The following is a 26,444-nucleotide window of genomic DNA, read 5'->3' on the forward strand; positions in this document are numbered from 1 at the left end:
TTAAATTACTTTTAAAGACATTTTGATGCAGTCAGTGCATCTACGCACTGTATCTATCTCTAATGAGCAGATAGATCAGAAAGGGAAAAGTACTCCAAGACAATAATGGGAAAATATGTGAGGACAGCTTTGCCTCAAACCCTTGTCAGCTGTAAAGAAGGTTAAAGGCTCTGTGACAAAGAAATGAGGGCAGCTAAGATATTACCAGCCTCTTTAGACTTAACCTCTTAAAGAGGAAAGCAGAAAATAACTAGCATGTCTCTTTCTGACTGTGTTTGTTATTACTTATTTCTTGGATTAACTGGCTCTGTGTATCTTTTTTTTTTTTTAGCATAGCTGACCAAATGCTCAATTCTCTTAAAAAAAAAAAGTGTTTTCTTAGTCAGTTGTAACAGACCCGTTCTCTAAGCACAAAAGTCCTTCAAAGCTTTGTTGTACTTTTGAGTTTTCTGGTCTCTGAATGTATTTCATTGTCAAGTGCATGGAAACCACTTTGAAAACAAACAAACAAAACAGCTAAAGAAAAAAAATTAATAATCTTTCCAGACTGCTTTCTGCCTGCAGCCTGATCTGACAGTCACAAGCCTCCAGACACATTTTTTAAAAATGTCTATGAATTGAGGATTAGTTGCCAGAATTTTTATATATATAATTCTGCTCCATAAGCAGATACTTGAAAAGAAATGGTTAAAAAGTCAGCTTATACAAAAGGTTTAGGAAGCTAAGTCAAGAAGTCTAGATGAAACCATGAAATCAGTAAAAATACATGTAGTAAAGGCAAATGAAGAAGTCTCTTTGTCAATAAATTTTATCAAGTTAGTATTTTTATTTTGCCTCCATAGCTAAAGGTATCATAATAATTTATCAATAATGGGATATTAAAAGCTCTCAAGGAAAATTATTACATACCATACCATCAAAATATTGTACAGAATGATAAGAGGTTGCATTTCTGGCAATACTAGACAGCCATCATCCCAAATACTATCAGGCAGAAATGCAGGTGATATGTATGTGCCTAGATCAAACCTTTCTAGAAGAAAAACTACTCTCCTCAGCAGGTGGAGAAAGATCATTTTACTTATCTCTGCTGAAGGATACTAATTCAACCTTCAAAGTGAAAAAAACACACTCACATCCAGGTAATAATGCATATATCAACTTATGCATTCTACTGTTGCCAACTGAAAGCTTCCAAAAAAATTCCCCTATCTGAAAAACCATGCCAGAAGTACACATTTCTGGGAAACCAAGCAAATGGCCAATACCGCTGACAGTAAAAGCAATGAACACAGAAACAGAAGATGAACTGCCTTTCTTTAGCACAGCTGATCCCACAGGCTTCAGTCTTTGACTTTAAAGCTAGCTGAGTAATAAAAAAAAAAAAAAAAGAATTAATAAGATTTATTTGTGGGAGAGAGAGCTTGGCTGTTTTTCAATAGAGTACATTCTTTCACCTCCTTGAAAAAATTTCCAAAGTTGAGACAAAAATCTCTAGTAATCTAGATGCAGGCTTTCCCTCTGTTTTATAACATGGCACTATTCCACTTTATTAAAGATTTGCAGGACATGAATCACTGAAACTTGTTTATAAACGGAGACTGAGTCCCATTTGGGAATCTGGCTTTCCCCAGTTCTGAGGAATTAATTTAAAAATCTGCTATTTCTTTTTCTGAAAGCTGATAAAATAATTTAAGTTTCCTATCTGCACCAAATGCCTTCTAATCTGCAGCGGAAGAAAAGAAAACAAAGACAGGGTGTTAATATATTATTCAGTAAATGTGCAGGAGTACACAAGGCCAAACTCACAGTCCTATGAGACATTTGTTTTGTCAGGGTCTTTTTCCTGTCAAGCACAAGAAGAGAAATTCCCTCCTCACTGCCTCCTCTAGCTGCCAAACAGCAGCATCACCTCCGAGATACCACAGTTAATCTTGCAGGCACCCCAGCCCGCCTCTGCAAGAAGTGAGGAGTCAGGAGACAAGCTCAGGGCAAGTATCAACACTTCAGCCCTTCATTTTCAAAGCTCCTGGTCTCAAGCACCACCTACAGACAAAGGCATTTTAGCAAGAAATTTTACCAACAGGGGTAAAAGTGCACCCCAGATGGAGTAAGTGTGTCACCTGTCTCAGCTTCTAAGGCCAACTTGCAACTGCACCTGCATTCCAGTAGTTTTAGTTCTTCCTTTTTTTTTTCCTGATTCCAGGACTGTTAGACACTATGGAAATACAAATAAGCAAGCTGCAGACCGGGAAAGCTGCAGGCTATTTCCAGGTGGCGATTTGCATGAGAAGCACCTTTCCCTGGCAAGGGCGTGAGATGACAAATTCATGAACAAGTGCCACAACACAAGGATGATTTTACTAAAGCATTTAGCACCTCTTGGAGAGCACAACACATACACAAAAATTGAGACACTCAGGACCTGCCTTTTGAAAGAAAGAAAAACATGTAGCAGAAGCAGACATCAAATACTTCATATTTGTACAATGTATACAATTTTGAGATGGATTTGGAAAGTACAGTTGGAAGACTCCTTCATGTAACTCATGTAAACCAAAAAAAACCCCACCAAACACGAACAAGACAGAGACCACTGGGAAGAATACCCCTGCTGGGATTGATGAGCTGGAGAGAAAAAAGCATAGTGATACTGAAGAGGTGGAGCACTCAGGCAGAGCAGTGGACTGAAAGGGCAATAAAAGCAAAGAAACACTGCAGCAACTGATGATATTTTTCTACCACAATCAAAAGGTAACTTATTAGGTGACTTTTCTTGCTTTTCAAGCAAAATATGCCTTTTGGACACTTTGCCTTTTGCTCTCATATGCCTGCTCTCCATTAAAATGTATGCTAACTTAAAAACTCTTAGTCCTACTAGAGTAATTTTTTTCACGCATTGTTCAGTGCTCCTAGCGTGAGATTTTTCAGAAGAATGAGGATACTTTCAAAGGAAAACTGGGAGTCTCACTCCTGATCTTGGATGTCCTTGCCATATCAATTAGTCATCAAGTACATGTTTAAATACAAGCACACCAATGACTACTAGGAGCACAGCTCTGCTCTCCAGATGGTAACAACAAAAAACAAACTCTTTTGTGAAACACAGTGAACCCAAATACTACCAAAAATAGACTAAATATGTTTTGGGATATTTGCAAGCCTGTTCATGATTTATTGTTGTTACATATTAGGACAATATTATTATAGATTACCCCTAGGCCTTATTAGACATCAGAAAAGGCACGCTAGAAAGGTCTGGACTGCAGAACAGTAAAGTTTGACTTCACTCTGCAGCCATTTCCTCAGCAGGGTTTCTCCATCCAGATGCTGAGTTTCACCAAGTTTGTAAGGACACAGTATGCTGAGATCTCACCTCCTTGTCCTGACTGAACTGAACTTGAGCAGTGTGTTCAAAGGTTACTGCCAGGGTGAGGGGACAACACATTATCAGATAAGCCCAGCTTCCTTAGGAAGTCAGCTCAAAGTAACAAGCACAGATTCTCCTGCCATAGAGGTGCAGATGGAAAACACCTAATCATCTGAACAAAGAACAAAGCAAAGGGGTGAAGGTTAAGGGATGCTACTGGCCAAAAGGGAATTTTTGATCTTCTAGATTATTGTGCTGTGCAGGAGAAGGAAACAGCTCAGAGTCACTTACACACTTGCGTTTTACCCCATTCAAAAATTTTCTTGACATTTACTACAACTGGCAAATTAATATTGTATGGGGACGAAGGATGTACTTTAATAAATCTGATTCAGCTACACACATTTCCTGATATGCTTGAATTTGGTGACCTCATGATCAACACACTTCCTTGAATTCTTGTGCTTTGCAACACAGCATGGAACAAGCACAGTGAGCAAATGCACACAAGTCTGATTACTAAAAAATACCTCTTAGTGGCTATCCACTATGCCTTTTCAATACTTAATACAGGTGAAAAGCATAGAAAAGAAATGCACCCACCCTTATTTTTTTCAGTACATAAGCCCAGAATCCAATGAAAACATACAGAGAAGTTTCCACTTCTCCAGTGCTTATTGCATTTTACTGACACGTAACTGGAAGAAAATATAATCTAATTATTTCAAAGCACCATTTCAGTTTTGGAGGGTACTGTCAGCCACTGTGTAGCTCTGAAAACAGCATGTCTTTGGAAGAAAATGTCAACTGCCCACATTGTCAGCTGCATTTTACTCAGTATTAGGTTCAAGGGCCAGACAACATCACTCAGTCTTTATAAAGACTGCAGAATAAAATTGCTGTTCCTTAGAAGAGTCATGTTATCTGCATAATACTATCCCTGCCGGTTCTCTTCAGCTCATACACCCTCATGAATTCACATTTAAGAAGTCGACCTTATTAATGAGAGTTTATTTTCCTTTATCTGGAAATATCCAAAAACTTACTTTGAACTATATGACCTTTAATCTTCTTTCATCACAGGAAAAGCCTAATTAGTTTTATAAGAGAACACTGATAATTTCTGAAGCAATTCCAAGTGTGTTTTTTTAAAAAAACCGGCAGTGACCCAAGGGTTGGAGTCCTTCATTGTTTACAATAAAACCTGTGGTATTCAAATTATTTTTAAGGTACAATGAACCAAATCCAAAGAAAGTCTCTTTTCACATGTACAAACAGCACATAAATAGATTAAATGCTGAAATGCAGCTTTTGCATTAAATAATATATTGAGAATAAAGAACAACAGTTATGCGATATCCTTTTAGAGTGAATGTAAGGAATGAGAATCACTTACGAGAAATAAATTGATTTTTTTTACTAATCAAGGAAATGGGCAATTCCTGAAACTACAGATCTATATTTTCTGATGAATTCCTGTTGTACTAACCTTTATTGAGATTAAAAGCTCTCAAGACTGGTTGTAGTTCCTTTCTTAATAACTATCTGACAGATCACATGAAGACATACTCCAGCATATTATCATGTATGACCACCCTTCCACTGGGGTGGGAAAACACTTTTCTCTCTGCACACAAATTGGCCCTCAGTGCTGCTATTCCCCTTCCAATCTTGACAAAGGAGAAAGGTCTACAATGCAGCAGGACATTATCAGAACAAGTCAGTCCATGTGTAATTACATAGCAGTTGTATTTCCTTCATTTATTTCCTTCAAATGCTGTTTTAATTGTACTTTGTTGCCCTTGGACTTTTTCACTTACGCATATATACATGCATGTCCCTCCTTTTAAGGTGGCAAAGTGGGAGAATTAAGTACTCAGCAAATATTGACTTCTAGTTAATACACTGGAGACAGTCTCTTTCCTAATTAAATCTCATAGACACAGGCTACAAGAAATTCGTGTTAACCACACAGTTCATGCACGAACATGGGCTCACTCTCATGCCTGCTTATGGTAACAGCACCCCCTCATTCTCTTGCTGCTCACAGCTTCCACTGGAGCCAGGGACCCAAAAGACAGGCAGGCACACTGACCCAGCTTTCTGAGGGCAACACTGCCCCTCCTTTTCTGCTCTGCTCCTCCAACACAGGTCCCTGCAAAGGGTTTATGGCCCACTTGCAGATCTTGTAGCACCTCAGCAACCCAGTGCCTCAAAACAGACTGACTCTTTCATGTTATCCTTTCTACCCATCCAACAGACTTCGATGCTGCCAAGAAACACACAGCCTCACATCAGTTTTAGTGTGCTCCTTACCCCCTCTACAATGCAGCACTTCCTTAAATGTATTGCCCTAACTAAAACAAACCACTTATCACAATGCAAGAGGCACAAGATGTAGTTGTTTTACAAGTAAATTAACACCCAGCTTTCAGTTTCCAATAATTTAGACTGATCATTCAGTTGAGGCAGCACATGGTCTAAAAAGAAAACATGAAGGAAAGTTCAAATTTTGTTTTCAATTTTTGCTAGGTGACTGTAAATAGAATTCAAATATAGACTGAAATCTCTCAGTCCACAAAAAAAGATGCTGAAAATTCTGAAGTTTTTCAGAAAAATATAAATGAGAAGTTTATATTTTGTCTGTTGGATGGGATTTTCTAGCTTAGAAAGTTTATTTTCCTTGATATAAAAAAACCTAGCAGCTGTTTAGGTGTTTCATTGAGGGTCTCAGAATAGAAAATACTGCTATAAAAGTACTATTCAGGGATGTAGTCCTGGTTTCAACAGGGAGAAATAGTAAAGGCAGCCCTGCACCATTAAAATAACGCTCAGAAGAAGAAACAAAGCAATGAAGATATCAGAAGCAATAAAGAAACAAAGCAATGAAGATAAAAGAACATTTTAAAATAATACACATGATGGCTAGGATCCATGGTTTTTACTGCTGTAAAATAAAACAATGCTTTTCTGCAATTTCTTTTAGAAGTTAAGAAAATTGACTCCTTGTAAATAACTCACCAGCAAGTGCTGAGACAGCAGCATCTGCAAGGGTAGTGATGCTACAACTCATTTAAAACTGAAAGCAGCTCATACAAGATTGAGACTGCTACTAATAGGACATAGAGTGAGTCAGTTCTGCAAGTCTCTTCTGACATTGTTAGAATAAGAAAATTAAACAGAAATTCTTAAGACCACGTCTCACATCTTCACATCCCTTTCACATGACCATCATTATAGTATCTGTAACTTGCATCTGCCTCTTCTCCCTCAATCCTCCCTTGAAAGTGAGACTCACCTCCTGAAGCTCTCTTTTGTTTTTCTCTTCTGAAGGGTGACTATAAGAAGGGGCTGAGGAGAGGAAAAAAAACACCTTGGATTTTACACACACAAATCATTCCAACTTTTCTATCTATGCTTAACAGGGTTCTTCCTTCCTGCTATTATTAGTAGATCTCACAGTTTACTCCTCTCAGCATTGAGCTGGCAGATAAAGCACAAAAGAAGGATTTCTTACTTATTAGCTTCTGACACCAATAAATTCTGTATATCTACACAGTAGAATGGAAAACCTTCTTCCTGTGGAAGATTGTTCATCACATTTTTCATGCATTGTTGCTGATATGTTTAACTTTTTTGTTTCACAAGTCAGCAATGAAGCAGCTATTGTTTCCAAAGTGCTGAGCAAGTCCGACTGCGGGAGCAAGAGACGTGCGACAATTCTCAATTGTCTCTGGTGGCTGCAGACTGAGGTGCCAGACACAGGGAAGAAAAGGCAGGGGAAAGGGGAACCTGAAGAGCTGGAGAACTGGAGAACTAAAATCTGGGTGTAGTTGTATGAATCCGAAGTTCTGTTTCAGTTTATTTTCAGTTTCTATTCCAGTATGCTATTCCTTAGGAAAAATTCTGCTCTTCATGAATCTAGTGAGGTCTATCCAGACACATGGCACACGATGCACAAGGCCAAGCACATCCTCACAAGTTCACCTGTCAAAATCCACAGACTGGCAGAACATTTAATTTTATGGTATGAAACACCAACACATAATTTTTTATTCCTTGTGTGAAATATTCTACAAAAGCTCGCTCCAATCTCATCATGAAGCAAGTCATTAGAACTCACAAAGCATTACACAAATAACACCACCTCCAACATCTTTGGAGAGTACTCTCCTTTTCCCATTTCTGCAACTTCCCATACTAAAGAACTATTCACAGAATCTGCACACAGACTATAAATGCAAAACATATTTAGATGCCAATACATATGCCTCACAGATATAAGTATTTTACTTTAGAATACTATAGTTAGAAAATATTTGTAAACCCCAGTAGAAGAGCTTAAAAAAATCAGATACCTATGTAGGTATTAGAAATGCAAGTGACGAATAGCTTATTTTGTCCAAATAAGAAAAATTAAATAACTAAAACCAAACCAAGTGACTATCATTAAGTATGGCAAAAACTAATGGTCATAACTTGAAGAGATTGAGTAGAGGCAATTTTTACCAGTACTTGTTAAAGGTTTAAAGTGATCAGCTCATCAAAAAGTTGGGTTTAGATTGCAGCATCTTATTCACGTTAGTTCTCAGGTCTCATGAAAAAAGCTGCTAAATGCTATCAGAGGTCACCTATGTCCTCCGATGAGAGGTATTTGACAGCAAAGGAGTGATGCTCGTGACTGATTCACTGCAGACTTACACAAGATAATAAGCCTCAGTAACCACATACATACATGTATTGCTCTGGAATTTCAGAAACATAAGTATATGACTAATTCTAACTTACGAATGAAGGTATGCACAAACTCACATTTGCACTATTGGCAGGAGCCCAACTGCAGGAGCTCTTTCTTTAGTCTTCAGTACAGGATAGCTGAATGTTGAACTGTGCATTCACATGAAGCACCTGAAGCTGACAGACTCACACAAACCATTGCTAGGAATGCCACACTTGGGGATCACTCACAAAACATGTGAAATTATAAGTATACGCTATGTGTTTGAGTGTGTGAAGAGGAAAATTAACACTATTTTGCTGAAAGCCTGTTAGTGACCTAATTCTACAGCAGCTATTGTAATGCTGAGTACTTGCTCCCATTTTTGTCTGCAGTAATCACTGCCCAAATTTCAACCCAGAGCTACCTACTGATTAGCAAGTATGCATACACAGGTGAAAAGGATAGCAGACAAGAATCTAACGTTTTCAAGGATACATTCTTTGCACGTTAACACCAGCTGCACCACTCACTAGCTGAAATATGAGGAAGGAACTGGAAAATGTTCAGTTTTCAAAGTATCAGTTATCACAGCTCAAGCAAATAAATACATAAAAGATATTGAAAATAAAAGTCCTAACAACTTTTTCTGTATGGATCAAGCTACCTTACAAAAGCTGTCGATCCAAGAACACAAGAGAAAAACTAGCCATTCATTAGCAGTGGAAATGGTTTCATCCAGTACAAAGTCGATTTATACTCAGGATCAAATTATTACTTTGAACAGTTTGGGTCTGTTGTTGCAAAGGCTAACACAATGCAACTATTTAGTTCAGAGAGATTACTTGGTCCAGCTCTCAACTACCTACACAGAGAAAGGATTTAAACTTAGCCCACTGTATAAGACACGAGAGGAAATGCCATGTAGTAGACCTCCACTGAAAAGTGAACATTGTGAAAAGCAAAACTAATTAAGTATTGGCAAAGGTTCTCACAGGAGGAGTCACCTGATTGAAATAAAAATAAGATTGGATGTATTAATTACTAAGAAAGTCTAAATATGGGTTCAATGCAAGTCTAACTATATTAAAGCCTTTAGTTCACATTACTCCATCAGACTAGATTAGCACAAATCATGCACAGATCTCACTTTAGAAAGAATTTTAATGGTGAAGGAAGAAATATGAAAGGTACAAAATACAGACTTTGAGGTAAGACTTACAATAAAAGGGTCACACAACATCTTGCTGGATTTACATCCAGAGTGATCTTGTCTTTTGAAATATGTGGCAACATTTGGTCTAAAATTTCCCATCATCTTGAAAAACAAATCACCAATCACCTTTAATTTGGAGAAGGCTGTTCTATATTGGGAATTGTGACAATGCTGCTCTAGCAGATGAAATATGAGTTACGTGCCTTGAGACCCGTGCACTAAAAGCTTCCCACAGCCATGACCTTTGGAAATGTGTGGAGCAGGGGGAAGGAGGGGAAAAGGAAGAGGAACAGGTAGAATCTAGGGAACAGATGTTATTATCCTCACAACTAGATGAAACCCTAGAGGAGTTTGACATTTAAGTTCACCTCACACACACAGTACTTCTGTAATTGTGGCACATAACTCAAGACAACCCATAAGTTTACAACAAAAATAAATATTTTTCTTTTTTTTTTTCCTTTTCTCTCACCTCCTCTCTTTTTTCTGCCTAGGATTAAACATTAGAAGCTTATCTCCCTGGTTTTAGCTGCAGAGTAGCTGTAAAAACCTCAGAGGTCACACGTCCCTTGCCGCAAGTGCTGAACCTGATCCAAAACATGAATTATTGTGAAAATTAGTTACAATTGGAATACTTATAACTTACATTCACCTTCAAATCTGCAGAAGCTTCACCTATAATACTGACCATTATAATTTTCTCCTGAAGTTCATTTTATTCAGGAAGCATTTTTGCTCTGCAGTACTATTCAAACCAATTATTTGAGAAAGATATTTTGAAGCTCTGTCCTCACTGTTTCTACACTTAAGAGAGGCCATTAGAGCACCCAGTTCAAGAAGGACAAAACCATGATCTGCCATACAAACATAGTTACATCACATGATGAACAGCACTGCTGTCTTGGCACAGGAGCTTCTGGATGACTGTGCTAAATCCTGTTCGGAAAGGAGAAGGGCTGCCAGGCTGAGGCAGATATCACCAAATAACCCCAAAAGACAACTGCCCAGACCTGCCCCACGCTGAGCAGAGTCAAGACTCTTCTTTCACTTGTCCAAATCTCTCTTTTCTATGGATTCCCCAAGGTATGTGGGATGTGCAACTCTCAAACATGCATGCCGTTTGAAATGCAGCCAATAAAGGAAAAGAAAGTATGAATATCAGATATTCTCAGGCCACCCTGATGTACAGCAGTGTGGAGGTGTCTTCACCCACAGCCTAAATGCTGCAGAGGGGCTCACCATCACACTGTTTGAGACCACCCTGAGTCTGGGCTAGACAACTTTGCAGCAAGTGGCCCGGGTCACCATCTGGCTGCAAAGCAGCTTTTCCTGTTCTTCTGTGTTCAAAGTGTTTGAAATTAAGAAAGAACAATTTTTTAAACCTTTAGACTGAAACGTGTGTCATGCCCAAGGGCACAATGTGGAGGGCATTCAAGGGCATCAAGCCAGGTGGGAGAGAGCTGGCTTGCTCTGCTCACCACCCTAGCCAACCTTGCCATAGGCCATAACCCCACCATCCAGAAAAAATGCTCAATGTGCCTGAGTTACATACAGTCAACTGAGCCTGCATTTCCTCTTGGAGAGAAGTAACTGACTTATTCAGGGAGCAAAACTAGCTTAAGAGGTGGCTGAGGCCCAGAAGTAAAACATGGACTATTTCTGAGCCAGACTGACAGTGTAAACCACCCTCAACCACCCCTGTTGCTTGTACTTTCATTATACCTTTAAGCAACTTGTGCAATAATGACAAAATTATGCAAGCACAAGAAACATTCCAGCATACTTTTCAGACAGTGTTTATCACCTAAAGAAAACACTCAAATACATTGCTTTATTTAAATCTCATGATTATGCACTACAGGCAACCTTGATATGAAACTATCAAGGTTCAGTCAATATTATAAAGCTGTTATCAGTGCAGCTGTAGGTACAAAGCAAGCATAAATGCACACCTCTATTTTTGGAATATATGTATACTCCATAATAAAGTATTTTTGACTGTTGATCAAAATGCAGTGAGCTATACTGGCAGAGAACATCAGCATAACATTACTCATCAGTATAGAGCCATTCCCCTCCAAAACAAAAGAAAACAAAAAAACAAAAAACCAAAAAAATCTCCAAAAACTCAACCAATAATGAAAAAAAAAAAAAAAACCACCACAATAATTTCCTAACCAGTGATACTGTATCACTGAAACTGGCTGACTGGGGAGAGAATGCTGCAACATAAAATCAACCTCAAGAAAGCATATCTTTATCTACTTAAGGAAATTTCAGAAGACTGAGGCTGACTGAAAGGCTGTGCTTTTGGTTTTTCAGGAAACTGCCCCTGAATTGCTATGGGGTATGGGGGTGAGAAAGGAGACTGCACCCTGACACACATGGCCCAAGAGAGGGGGGAGGTGGTGCTAAAACCAACCTGCCAACACAGCAGCCCATCATCTGCTCTGGGCTGTGCCGAGGGCCTGATTTTTGGCAGGGTAGGAAGCAAGGCAGAAGGAGCAGGGAATTGCCACAGTGCTGTCCTTGTTTCCATGACACGTGCTTTTATAACTTGTGCTCCCTGAGGTAAAAGGCACAGTTTGGACTCAACAGCTGACAGCTCAGCAGTTCCCTGCCCGTGGGATAAGGGAAAGCTGGTTCTGCTGTAGCAACAGTTGACCTCACTGCAGTGCCAGCTCCAGACAGTGCACAGAAAGGAGGGGGTGCATATGCCCTTCAAAACCTTACACCCTGACCAACATTCATACCAATGGCTTAGGAGCTATTTTTAGCCTAAGCACTTTCTGCTTACAGTGAAACCTGCTGCTAGGAATGATTCCAAGAGACAGCAGCAGGGAAAGGCAGACAGCAGCAAAGTGGCAAAAGGCCCTGTTGAGCTTCTGGTGCTTGCAGGAGTTCAAGGACCTTACAGACACACAGCAGCAGGGCTCCCACAGTCTGTAAATGTAGGGACTGCAAACTTTCCAAAGGAAGGAGGATATCAGTGAGCGGCAAATAAATGATCATGTGCATGAAAAACAGCCCCCAAATACATTTCCCAGGGATAGATAAGAACTTCCAAAGATTATTTATTCTAATTAAAATCTGTTAGTTTGTAAGTCAGTATGGAAGGAAGGCAAAGAACACAGGGGACTTCTGTATTTTCTGGTGGTAAATATCCTAGCTGCCCCTCAATCCTGCAAAATACAGGTAAGAAAATAGGTCTGTTCATCAAGGAATTTATATGGCCCTCATCATTGCCATGCTAATGACTCCGGAAGAAATCCATACGGTTCTGGTAGATCATGCCTGAAGGCATTTAAGCATGTATAAAATCCAAATTCTGATGCTTCAACCTAATAGAGATGTGTTTGAAAATCCCACTTAGTTGCAGGTAAGTATTAGAGAGAAAAAATAAATAAAAGGAGAGGTGATGATAAACTTTGTAGGCATCAGCATGCACAGATGCAGTCTCACCTTTGACAGGACCATACCACTTGCCTGATGCTTAAACACTCAAGATTCACAAAGCAACTACTCCCTGCTTGTACCTGCTGATAAAATGAGCAGAGAACCAAAGAATCAGGTTCCAAAGAGAAAAAAGCTGCTGCTTTTCTTTAAAGACATAGGAGAAGAAAGCAGCAGGAATGTTCCCTTTTCTGAGGCAACCCAAGTCGCTGCAGCACTTGCGGGGGTATCAGAAACACCTCAGGCTACCCAAAGTGTCAGATGAGTCAGGATGAAGACTCCTCCAGCCCTTCTGTCGATTCTGAAGGCTAAGCAACAACTGACTCAGTGCTAAACTCATGTCCTTGTGAGATGACACTCACTGGAAGTGCAGGATCGTGGACTCCAGGTCTGGGTCCCAAAAATTATGGTCATCTTTTACATTAAACTGTTTATGGAACAAAATGTATCAATCAGCTTTGGAGCACAGAGCACTTCTCAAGTCTTATCTAGAAGGAATTTTTTTTTTTTTTTTACACAAATTTGATGCCTACCAGTCAAGAATAAGCATAACTAAATTTCAGGAGCAAAAGAAAAATATAATCCATCTGCATCAGCCTTGGGAAATATGGCATTCTGCAAGATAGAGTCAACATTTACAAACATCTTTAAATACATCTTTAAATATATCTTTTCATAAAGCACATAATTTGCTGTCAGACACTCATTGGATTAAGCAATCCAACATTTATACCCTAAAAGAGCTGTTTCTAATACATTTAGAGATTCTGTTCTAGCACTGGATGTCAATGGGTCCATATAGATGTCAATAAATTCAGATTTTTTTTAAACATTCTCTAACACCCTCATCTGCATGATGCTGAACTAGATGTGACCTTATAGCCAGAGACTGTAACTCAACAAGTGCTTGAAATTAAAGTCCTATGAATACCTGCTAGAGCAGCAGCAGCAGCTTTGCCACCTGTGAAAAAGTCCTCCTCTCTTTGAGAGGAGCATCTCCACCCATGCGGCTGCTCCCATGTATTCCTGATTTGCCTTCGGCAAGTCTGAGAGAATGCCCTCACCGGAAGGTTAAGTCTCTCCCCTTCCTCAGCACACCTGTAAAGGGATTTTGCACAATCTAATTCACAGATAATGCTTGCCACTGGTTGCTCTAGGTGACTAAAGTGGTGTGTTTGGAGAGTGCACAATGGAAACTGTTATCACTTAGAAATGCTGATAAAAGTTTGAATAGGTGAAACAGAGATAAGATGAAAGGATGTAAATACTTAGTAAACAGAAAGCAAACAAAATTGGGTGATCTACTGACTCCCTAAAAGTTATATTCCAAACCAGCTCCAACTTAATGATTTGTAAGCCTTCCTTTTGTGACTTTCTGCAATTTTTCCAAGGTATATCACAGCCCTGCAGTCTACTGAGACTAGTCTGCCTTTTTTTAGACCTCTCCAAAGAAACCTGCAGATCCATCTCCAGCTAATGGCCATGCTGACAAATAAAAATCAAGTGCAGATATGGTGCTTGCTACTCATTCTGTGGATACACTCATGACATTTGCTCCTGTCTTTTGCATATCCAATCCCTTCCCTCATCAAATTTTTGTTTTGATCTTGATTCAAGTTGTGGCCAAATCCAGCAAACTTCTAGGTCTATTCTCACCTTTATGTACAGAAATCAAAGGTTATCTTTATCACCAAAATCATGCAGCATAAAATGGTTGATGAGCTAAGGACAAGCAGAGACTTACTGCAGATCAAGGCATTCATGCATTCTTCCCTACAGGATGTGCAAAGCTTTATATATAGAGCACGTGGGCGCTGATGGATCTACACCAAAAAAACATACTGTCTCAGCTGGCAATGCCACATGCTGATTTGAGAGGGAACGTGGCATGACACAGAGTTCAATCTTTCTCACAGTTACTAAACCTACTTAGTCTTATTAGCAGTCAGGGTTCATGCCGTGGGGTTGAACTAAGGGTTTAGGAAGAATTTAAATATTTCTTCTACAGTAAGGAGAAAAGGCAGAATGGACCCCCAGGTGAGATATCAAAGGCAAGTTACACTGTCTTACTTAGGTAACAGGCTGAGTTTCAAATACAGCAGAAATCAACCCAATTCCCAAGCTTTCCTGAATGAACTTTGACAGGACATGGCCTTGATAATGGAATATAAATATATGACTATTTTTGCAAAGGTAATTACAAGTGTAAAAGTCTGTCGAAAAGAATCAGAGTGACGATTCCTACACAGCAGCTCACTATCCCACTCTCCTCAGTAATAGGTAATTACAATACTTATCCAGATTTTCACTCTCATTCATAGCAAACTTCCCAGGCATTCACCACCAATGACAACTGAAAAAGCAAGCAAGCATATAACCAATTCCTACCGAAGTAACACACAGCATGCCAGTACAAAACAGTCGATTCAAATGTACACGTTGAATCTTACAAGGGAATAACGTTCCTTACAGAACTGCCTCAAAGGCTTTCACAGATCGTTTTCAAACACGGTACCTAGACACATCAGAAATTCAATCACTCAAAACAGACACAGCTGCCGCTGTGCCACAGCCCCTGTACAGCCAGTGCACAGAGAGGCGCCCAGCATGTCTGGATGTTCCCCAAATGCAGAAGGGGTTTTGGAGTCCCATCCTAAGGTCCATTTTTCAAAAGGGTGTTTCTTATTATAAAATGAAATGAAATGAAATGAAATGATAAAATAAAATAAAATAAAATAAAATAGGCATAAATAGTATTTACCCGCTGCTCACTCCTCGAGCCAGCCAACCTGCCGGCCAGCAGAATGAGCTGTTGACAAAACACAGCCTCTATTTAAGTCGCGGGCTCCGGCAGCGGCAGAGAGGAGCCGCCGGTCTCCCCCCGCGCCCCGAGGGAGCTGCCCCTCTCTCCGCCCGCACCGGCTCCGAGCCCGCCGCGCCCCCGGCGGCGCCACCTGCGCCCAGCCGCGGCCGAGCCCCGAGCCGCACGACACCAGGCAGGCAGCGGGGGCTCTCCGAAAATCCCCGCCGCCGCCGCCGCGCTGGGTCCCGGCGGGGCTGCCAACCCCCCCTCCGCCCCTCCCGGCCGGCACCTCCCCGGGGCGGGCAGAGCGAGGGAGGGATGGAGGGAACATCCATCATCGCGCCCCTCGGGCCGCCCCCTCCCAGGTGCGAGCGGCCGGGAGCGGGCGCCCGGCGCGGCCCCACACTCACCCGGCGCCGCCCGGCCGTGCCCTGAGGGGGCCGCATGCCGCGGGTGCGCGGGCGGTGCGCGGCGCGGCCCAGCTCCGGCGGCAGCAGTGCGCAGCGCCGACAGGAAGGAGGGATGGAGCCGCGGAGGGAGGGAGGGAGGGAGGGAGGGAAGGAGAGGGAGGGAGGGAGGGAGGGATGGAGGAGCGGGGCTGGCGGGCTGGCCGCGGGAGGAGCCTGCGCCGCGCACCGCCCGCCGCCGCCCCCGGCCCTGCCCCGGGCACCGCCGCCCCCCGCCGCCCGGCGCGGCCCGGTTCGGCCCCGCTGCAGCGGCCCCGGTGCTGCCGTGCCGGAGCTGCCCGGCGCTGCGGACTGACGGCGCCCTTGGCCCTGGTGCCGTGAGGGCCTGGCTGGCGGGGACACTGCAGCGCCGGCGGTGAGGCTGGGTCCCCGCGGGCTGCGGCGAGTGTGCTGCCGGAGGATGAAGGCGCGGATCTCATCTGAGCCTTTCGGGTTTCCTCAGGGATGCGGTCAAATACCCTTCATAGAAAAGTGCCTTGAATACTTCCAGCGCTGCCAGACCTCCAGGGCTGGACGCGGTGGGCCTGGCTCCACAGATGCAGGCGATTTTTGATTCGTTTTATCTTGTGTTTGCCACTAGTTTTTGAGGTCTGAGACTTGACCTCCAGCATTTCTTTGAAGCCGCAACTGTTGCATGTCAGCCTCTCTTGTAAATTAAACTTGAAATCCTCACAATCCCACAGTCTCAAGAGTCGGGCAATTAAAAAAAAAAAAAAAAAAAAAACGCCACGAGACCCATAAAATCAGAAGAGTTGGCAAGCCTGTGGCTCCTCTGTTGTGCCCCAGTCAACCACAGGAGAGTGGGGAGAAAAAGTGAGTGCTGGATTTTCCTTGTGTTTTTCTGCCTACATTTTCCTAGTGCAGTTTTCCAAGTTGCTGCAGATTTTTTGTATCTCTCACAACCCTGATGACAGAAAACTGCAAATACTTGCATGGAATTCCTGGGCCAGACTTTTGTCCCATGATGGCTGAGTAGATTTCAAGTCCCCAAATCCAGACTCTCCTGCCATCCTGCACATTGCCTGCACAGTTTAAGTGAAGACAGGCTGTTCTGTAGAGAGGAAGTGTGGCACTGTTCTATCTCCTTTCCAGCATTTTTAGTTGTGCAAACAGAACTGGACATGCAGTAGACCAGCAAGATGTGCCTGAACGTTGTGGTTCAGTCATGCATCATGATACATGACTTCAGATCTGTTCTAGCTCAAGAACACCTTGATTTCGGGGCTTGAACCCTGAGATACTTGTCTGTGTGTTGACCTCTCAAGAGGAAGGATTGAGTCTCCTTATACACCTACAATTCCTGGATTACTTTAAACCTTATTGGTTTAAAATAATTGATTTATTCAGCCATTGGCTGAATCCCAAGCAGAATATTGATGCACATTGAAACACTCACAACTCCAAGGATGAACAGACTTTAAGACAAGACCCCCATTAGGGATCTTCTATTTCGTAGGTTCAAGCAGTTGCCTTTCCAGCACATCAGTCATCCTTTCACAGTACCAAATCTCTCCTCACTAAAAAGGCTGCTGGATGGCTAATTCTGTGGTGAAGTCTTCAGTGCAGGCACAAAGAGGTTTGATATGTCAGCTGCCTAAGAATATTTTCCCATTTAGTTCCCATTCTAGCCCGGAAGCCCTTCTACTTTCTTTCATGCAAGAGCAACCAAATTCCAATGAAACTGGGAATACCCGTAGCACCACAAGCTTTGAGGAGAAGGTGGACATTTCGTTGTACACACCTGTTCAAGGGAGGACTGCCTCTGTCTTTGTTTCCAGATCTCATTAACTGCAGCCTGGTGCCCTCTCTAGAGTCTGCATCTAAGTTTCATGAGGATGTAACATGTACTTTGTGCCATGGATGATAAACACAAAGGCAAGTTTCCATCCAAGAAAATGACACAAGAACTGTCTTTAAAAGGCATTGAAAATATTAAATGAAATTGTACTACCTTCCTTTTCTGCAGCTCGTGCTATTTCAACTTTAGTAAAGGCTCACAGGCATCTCATTTGTCCAAAAGCCCTGTAGCATGATACCATCAGTAGTGGCAGAAGATCTGCAAATTTTCTAGATCACAAAACCAAACAATAGCAATTTTCACTATTTCCTCTGTTTTATTAGCCAGATAGCTTCCCTGTAATTCACAGACATTTCATAGAGGAGCTGTGTATGTTTGAAAGTTTTTTTAAGCAGAAAAGTGTGATTGTGAAATTAGAAGAGAGTTCCAGGACAAAAAAGAGCTAGGGATATTCCTCAATTTCTATTAATGTTTTGATATTGTAATAATGAGTCAATTTTCAGTGACTCAGTTGGAAGTTAAGAGACAGAAATTTCTAGGTATGGTACAATTTATGACAAGTCTGTATAGCACAAGTTTCAAGAGGATAAGACTACAGATGGTTGTTATCAGTTATCTCTTTTTTATACAGCAAAATATAATCATTTTAATATAAACATCTCCTAGATAAATGAGTGGCCTAATTACCCTGCCACTTCTGATCTTCAGTAAATATGCTGTGCATGCATACAGTCTCATCATGATGTCTTCTCCATAAAATATCATAGCTGCTATATTTTATGAGGAAATTTATCTGCATAGAGAACATACAAGAAGACCATTTATTTTGTTTCCTGCCTTATCTGTGTTTTCCAGAAAACTGAAGGACAGATGCTGGAACACACAACCATGTCTTAATATAGTCAGTGTAGAATCTTGTCACTGATGTCAACAGCAGCAGGGCTGTGCCTTTCAACACTTATATTTTGGACATTGAGGGGGAGAGGTTTAAGTCTCTATGGAAAGTAGGTTGGCTTCAGTTTATTTCAGTCTATCTCAGGGCTTAGTATTACTTAGAGAACAACAGATCTGCTGTCTAGGTCAGAAAAAATTTCTTCAGCCATGTAATTCCAAATGAAAGTGAGAAGTCCAGCTAGGACATTTTCATTAATGAGAGTTTCCTGGAGCCATTTAGTCTTGTATTTCAGGGTGTGTTGGTTATTTATGGCAGAGGAAAGGAACGGATGTGTTGATGTTCTGGAACTTTTCCTTTGTGCATTGTTTCTCATTTCACAGTTGTATTTGGCACCCACTTTCCTCCAGCCAATAAAGAATATTAGAGAACTTCCTTTGCTGAGAAGCTGTGTGCACATTTTACAAACCATACAGTTTAACCAGGAGTTTGAAAGGTACTACTTCTACCAGTGTTTACAAAAGCCAGAAATTGCAAATATATAGTAGTGCCGGCACAGGTCTGCCAATGGTTGTTTTTATGGGCTATCAGTTCCTGTTTTCTTTAAAACAAAATTATATAATACAACCAGCAAAGTAAATTTGGGTCTAACTAAATGTGTTCAGGAAGGCCAATAACAAAACTCAGATTGGCTGTGATAAATGCAGGAGTAACCTCTGCTCATGCCAAGAATAACCTTGAGTACTGAGGATAGTGCATGTATTTTTGTGCGCTTACAAAGCAACAGTTCTTTCCTATGAACTCTCAGTGGAGGCATCTCTTGTTGTCAAGCTGACATGGAGCTTTTCTTGGAAATGAGGACACTGATCCCAGAGAAATAAACTCTTGGTAATTAATACTTTTCAAATACAGAGCATTTTCTTCATCATTAAAGACCTATGACTGTAAAACCAGGGACATGTTGGCAATATATTGCTAAAGGGCTTCAAAAAATTCCCCGGTCTTTCTTGTCTGTAGGAAAACCATGTAGCCCTTTGTGGTTTTTGTGTTTACAGGGAGAAGCAATGAAGGACTTTGATCTACTGACCTGCACTAACTTTGATAGTGCCATGAATTTAAAAAGAAATGGGAAGAAAAACACTACTTGCCAAAACCAATTAAATTTAATGCACTCACATTCCTTTCACTGGGAAAAAAAATCTGCCTCAGATGCCCGGGAAATACATGGTGTTGAAATATTGGATTCACTGTCCGTAATAGGACCCTTATTATTGGCAGTGAAAGTAAAGCTTCTCCCTTGCATTAGAGAGGGATAGGAGAGGGATTGCATTGCCACACATTGCCAAATGCCAAGATCTTTGTGTCTAACCAGGGCATTTGTGTGTAGGATAGAAGTGAGGGTACCAGGTGTTGAGTCTTCACTGAGTACCTTGGGTCCATCTTCACTGGCAACTGCAAACAATTCCTTTGAACAGGTCTTTTATATCCTCCTGAGTCAAGCTGCTGTGGTCTGATCTTGCCTCAGACCCTTCCTTGCCTCGCTCTGCAGAACCTTTGGAAAAGTTTCTGCCCATCACCTTATATCCTCATTTTCACATCTTTATGGCTCCTGTCTGCTGTCCTGTTGAGAAGATGTCATCTGAGCCCATGTTATCAGAGCACAGTTTTGGGGGTGGGTGACAAGTAGCCTGTGCTAAGGGAACTGAACTTTTGGTCTTGTCTTGTGATCTTGATGTAACCAGCACACTCCTCACCATTCCTTGATTTGAGTAAGCTTGGTCATGCCCATTGTGTCTAGCAATGCTCATTCTTTCCACCCTTGCTCTAGTGTGGCTTCTGATGCTCTCACAAACAGGCATTTCCATTTGTAGTTCATTCAGCTAAGTCTTAATACCTCAGTTAAACACATCTACAGGGGGGACTGCGGTGAACTGGTGCCTGAGAAGGGTCCTGGTGCTGAAGTTCCCCTGCTGCAACAATCTCCATGCCGTAATCAACTAACAGCTGCAGGCCTGCTTTTCAGTCTGAGCACTTGTGCCATCCTGCAGGTGCTCACACTGTAGTGTAAAGTAGAGCACATGCTTAATCATCACGCTGGATGCATCATATTGCTGAGTCTAATACAGTAGCATGAGAGGTCAGCTGTTGAGACAGTGATGTAGGACATAGAATAGTTCTTGGGAATGAATAAAACCATATATACATTTTTGAAGAAGCATCAACAAATCATTGCAATCTTGCTGATTGTGGGAGAGTTGGTGGAATCAGTCCTAGAACTAAGTATGATTTATAGATATGAAATTGAAGAAGCATATTTTGTACAGTACTGGAAGGGCCTAATTACATAAGAAAAAAAAAAGGATTTATGAGAGTCAGAAGCAATTTAGATTTGTAATAGCCAGAGAAGCATGGAAATCTGAAAATAAAAGATAGCAAGAACATCTTAGACATTCATATGCATGTAGTTTTACAAGGCTCTTCACTGGCTCCCTGACAGCAGCGTATCACATTCAAACATCCTGTCGTTTCAACTGTGCTCCTTATTTCACAACTCTTTGTCACTGTTGTGTTGGCTCTATTTCCTGTGCAGCGCCTTTCCCGACAGTCAGTCACACTTTTCTGATCACCAGTTTATCAGCTACATACTGCCATGCTTTATCTATTTCTAAGAGATCTCACTGAGAAATGCCCTCTGTACTACAAGGCTTAGTAAGTTGTTGCTTCAGATTTTCTGTTCATCAGCCCATGGCCTGAACATGTCCAATGAATGTTGGATAAATTTGAAGTACTCTAAGCTGTTATGAACTTTAGATGCACTCCAGAGCTGATCTCCATTCAACCAGAATTCATGTAACTCAAGCTGAGCTGCCAGTTTCAGTGAATCCCAAGTAAGTCCCTAGAATTTTCAAAATTCTCCTTGCACAAAGCTTCCAGGCAGCAACACTCTGTCCCCACATTGAACTGAATCCAGGGAAAGAAATATGACTTCTCCAGCACTATCCTTGGACAGATCTGCTAGCCCACTCACTGCTTGGAAGCTAATTTCTATGCATCAGCATAGAAGTAGTGAGACAAAGAGAGCTCAGCTAGAGAGGAGGTGGAGATATGTAACAAATGCTTTTCAGGAAAACAGGAAGTTCTGTACTCACATGGTTCACAGCATTCCTTCTGCCAGTCTTTCCATGTCGTTTTTCAGATGTGGGTTTCAATACTTCTTGACGCAGTGCATCAAAGCTTGGGATGTTACAGTACTAAACAATACACAAATAAGATGCCTCAAAGTGTGGCCTTGGAGGATACGATGGAAAAATGCAGTTATTAGAAGAAACTTTGTCCTTTCTGGGCCTGATTAAAAATACTGGGGCTTTTTGTTAGTGTTTTATTTACCCTTGTTAACCACAGTTCTCTTGTAGGCTAATAAAAGGTCTGCATTTGAACACAAACAGAAGTGCTAACCTTAGTAAAGCAGATATTTCCAGCATGTTTGGAAGTCAGGCTGAAAGTAGTTTTCATAAAAGCAGGCAATTCTTTGCATGAGGTTACTTATTACAGCAAATTCCATATCTATTCTAGGAGTTTCCACCAAGGTGGACCTATTTTTGTTCTCAACCTTATTTTTATTATTGTCTACAATAATAAAACTCTATAATGACATACAATTCTAACCTAGTATTGACTTAATTACATATCTGTGTACCTCCTTACATCCTCCCATCTGGTGTAACAAGCACTTTTGCTTTTCAGTAGTTTGAAGACTAATGGCAATTTTAATTTGCCTCTGCATAACCTGGTAAAGCCAAAGGAGCTGCCTGCACAGGGCCTGATTTTTTGAAGCATCCGTGCTGCAAGGCTGAGCTTCCTTGGCAGAGAACAATTTCCTGCAAAACCATTTTTAGAACATGTGTGGACAGCAGTGGAGACACCAGAAGTGTATGTACATGCTGAAAGTTGTGTGACTGTGCATGCTTTGTCTTGTTTCCATTCTTGGCCAAGTTGAGTGTCCAGGCAGGCATTCATTCCCCACTGGGGCCACATGAGATGCAGACCCGCCAGGGGTCACAGAACCACATCTGTCAGCACTGAGCTAAAATGGATTCACGGTCACTTGTCTCTGTTCTGTCCTCCCTGCTCTGAAACACAGCTCACCTGGGGGGCTGCAAAGCACATTCTTCAGACAGGTGCTGTGAGGCACAATCTCATGCACGTTAATGAGTTGATGCATGTGTTGGCCTAGATTACGGTTTGTCAGGTACGTTTTTTGCCACCAGTGTGAGCTTCAGCATCCATCACATGTCTCTTATTCTGTGATTCTGAATTGTGTAAACATAATATTTTGCGTATTTCCACACAGTAATACAGACTGAGGAAACAATTACTTCTTTTCTTTTTTTAAAATTTTTTTTTGCTTCTTTTTTCTTTTTTTTTTTTTTTTTCTTTTTTAAGATTCCTTTTTTTATTATTATTATTAACCTCCCCTCAAGTTATATTTTAACTGAATAGATTTCCTGCTGTGAGCTACACTAAGTACATCAAGCCTCTGGAAGGCTGGTAGGAGGTAGGAATAAACAGGAATCAACAGGCAAGGGCAAAGATTAAAGGGCTATAGGGCTGGAGTTAACATCCAAGGGCAGAAGCTGAAGGAGCACTCCTGCTGTGTGTCAAACCACAGTCCTGGGCTCCAGGCTGACAGTCTGGTGGAGGTGCTGAGTTCAAACTTCAGCTTTGTGCCTTAGCCATTGGATTGGAGTATTTCAGGCACAGCCAGGGACTCAAGCACGCTTGCAATCGCTAGGATGAACTGACAGTACCAATCCGAGGAAAAAAGGAACTTGCCTTCTGTCCATTTTCTGAGGCATCATAGTTGAGGGATGTGAGCTGTGTCCCTAGTTGCAGAGATCATCTGGACTCTACTCTTTGTGAGCCCACATCTGAGCATGACAGCAGTGCTCACCCTCCACAAAACTCTATAACTGATTCATTTGGATGCCCACTGGAACAGGGAAGCTAACTTGTCTGGGAGGAGTGCCTGACTTTGAGGAGAACATACATGCCAGAAGCTTTTATTAGGCTTTTATCTGCAATTTTAGAGGTAGTTCAGTGAAGCCTCAGTGAGGGCGTTTGGTTTTGGCATTCTGGCTGCTGCAATCTCTAAGTATTGAAGGCCTCTTCAGCCTGTGCCTGTTCCCTGCTTAATGCATGGGGCTGCTGTGAAATGCTGCCTGACAGATATATATAGACACTGCAGCATTTGGCAATTTGATGTTCCTCCTACTTGGATAGGCTACTAGCTCTCTTTCACTCTAAGGAAAATTGCAAGCTTAAAAGTCAAGGTCTTGACACACTCTCTGCTGAACCTAAAATGTATAATAAAGCATCTAGAGAACACAGGAAAAGGCTCTCAGGAAGCAACCTGCTGAGCACAGAGCACTTGTTCTAGCCAAAAGGAAATTCCTGTTGTTTCATTTGTTTTCTCAATTTTGCCTTCCTCTACATAGCTCTGTAAGCTGAAGTTTTGTTGTCTTTTGACTTTTGTGTACCAACAGGCAGCAATTCTACCATGCCTTGTTCCAGACCCCTGGCCTCACATGCAGTCTTCTGTCTCATGGCTGTAGTTGGCAAAACTGATGCCAAGGAGGACTCTGAAAGTTTTGGCCTGTTAAGATGTAAAATACACACACCGTGTGAAGTCACATTTAGATGGAATCTCTTCTGGCTTTGTAGATGATAGCGTTAACATCAATATTTTGTGTCACATCTTGCCCTATCTACTCAACGGTTCTACTCAAGCCTCAATTGGCATTTGTGGCCCTGAAGCCCTCTCTTGGATTTAATCACTAGGGAAATTTGTTTCTCTGTAGTCACAAGGGAGAAACAAGAAATGCCATCATAAGTGTGCATACAGGCTTTGAAGGCTGGATTGGGAAGTGGAAGAGCTGGAGCGCAATGGGAAGGGGATGCTCTTGAGGCTTTTCCGTGCCCCCAGAGTGCTCTGGCCGCCTCCTTAGGCTAGAGGGCACTGTCCACTCTGATTTTGAACCGTAGACCTCCCTTAAAAACCAAGAGGGAAGCACTGGAGGCAGAGGGCTGAAGCGAGAGTAAAGGTGGTGAAGTGAAGAAGTGTGAGGAGCGGGAAGTGCAAAGTTTCTGATCCCTGCTCCAGGACATGCTTTTTTCCCCCGTTGTATTCGGGTGCAGAAACCGTGCGTTTTTCACACAGAACAGTGAGGCTTTCTCAGAAAGCTGAGAAGAAACTTGTATTTGCCCGTGACAGTCAGACTATGATTCACCCTGTCCCTTATTACAGGCAGCAACCTTGACAACTGTCTTGTGCAATCCTACCACTTTCCCGGACTTCACGGGAGCACAACCCTTTGTGCTGAGCTATTTCAGAATGGCCTGACTCCTCCCACCCGCAGAAGAGAAAGCCTGGACAGAAAGATGTGCTGAAACTCTGAAACTCCCGCTTCTTCGACACTAATGTAAGCTGTGCCATTAACGTGTTTTCTTTTGTCATTCGAGTGGTAGAGGGTTCTTCCTAGCCTTCCCCACATCCAGAGGAGGCAGGATTTACAGCAGCCATGAGTATGTGCCAAAGCTCTGCAGCAGTGAGAAAAGGTGTCTCTGGGGGATTCAGGGCTGGTTATTCTGTTTCCAGCTGTGAGTACAGAGCAGCACCGTCCTGCATTGATAGCAGAGCAAGCCTCACACAGCTCCAGTGCCCACAGCCCCAGAAAGAGGCTCTGGAACTAGGAGATAAGCTTATATGCGGCACAGATGACAGTGGTTGCATAAATCATTGCTTTTTTTGGCAAGAAGTGGTTGCCAGAGAGACTGCAGGCTGCTGTTATTGCACATGGATGTGAAGTCTGGTCTGGTAGTGCAACTGGCTCCAGAAAGAGGGAGTGTACCAAAGGCTTCAGGGGGAATTTGTACCAGTTGGCCTGTGGGATGGGTTCTCACAGCTGGTAAGAAGAAGTACAACAATAACTCTGCTTCCAAAGGGAGCTACTCATCAGTCTCAGATTGACACAGAAACAAGTATTTGAGTTTTAGAAGAGAAAATCTGGGAGCAGTCCTACCTTAAACACCCAAAAATTGTTAGTTTTTCTAGCTAGTACAGCTCTGCAAATACTATTGCCTCTCTATTTCTGTCCTTGTTTTAATTGGATCATGGTTGTTTTTTTTTTTTCTTTTTTGTTCTCCCTTCCCCTCTCCTTTGCTCTTTTGCTTAGTTATTCTGAAGCTGGTTAAAAGCTACCCTAGCACTTGCTTACAAAGGTCTATAGTCTGTGGTGCCAAGTGTCACAGGAATTTCCAGGGAGCGAGCCCTCATTCTATTCTGCAGCAGTCACTGACCAAATGTGATGCTACTCTTAACTTTTGAGACAAAACACTAGCTGCAGAACCAACCCACTAAATAGTCTCCCAGACATGCCCTAAAGTTTCCCCTCTAATTTCAGCACTGTGCAAGAGATAACTTTCACAAGAAATCTCTGTACTGGAAACAAATGGGAAGCTTGGCACTCTAAAGATTAGAGAGGAAGGGTTATCCTTCTGTTTAGCTAGGCATTTGCAGCTTACAGCAGTTTGGAAAGATAAAGCTATGTAAATGTTAAATTTAATTGAGGGATAAAACCAGCTCTGTATTTACTAGAATGCATGTTTAATATCAAATCTGGCCAGGCAAAGTGACAAATCCCTTGTCTTTGATGTATTCAGGATCATATC

General features: G+C 41.8%; 1 protein-coding gene across 3 annotated transcripts in view; it reads right to left on the bottom strand.

The window, feature by feature from the left end:
- LOC134432583 (leukemia inhibitory factor receptor-like) overlaps positions 1-26,444 on the bottom strand; it is an 86,720-nt gene that overhangs the window by 37,196 nt on the left and 23,080 nt on the right. Inside the window, exon 1 of one of the 3 annotated variants that reach the window (XM_063181432.1) lies at positions 15,970-16,041. The exons of 1 other annotated variant lie outside the window; for it this stretch is intronic. The gene's annotated coding sequence lies outside the window, so the exon portion shown is untranslated. Of the gene's footprint in view, positions 1-15,517; positions 15,677-15,969; positions 16,042-26,444 lie in introns of those variants that run through there. One more of the 3 variants, XM_063181430.1, reaches the window with a different exon arrangement.

The sequence above is a fragment of the Melospiza melodia genome, chromosome Z (genome assembly GCF_035770615.1).
Source record: "Melospiza melodia melodia isolate bMelMel2 chromosome Z, bMelMel2.pri, whole genome shotgun sequence".
In the NCBI taxonomy this organism is placed as follows: domain Eukaryota; kingdom Metazoa; phylum Chordata; class Aves; order Passeriformes; family Passerellidae; genus Melospiza; species Melospiza melodia.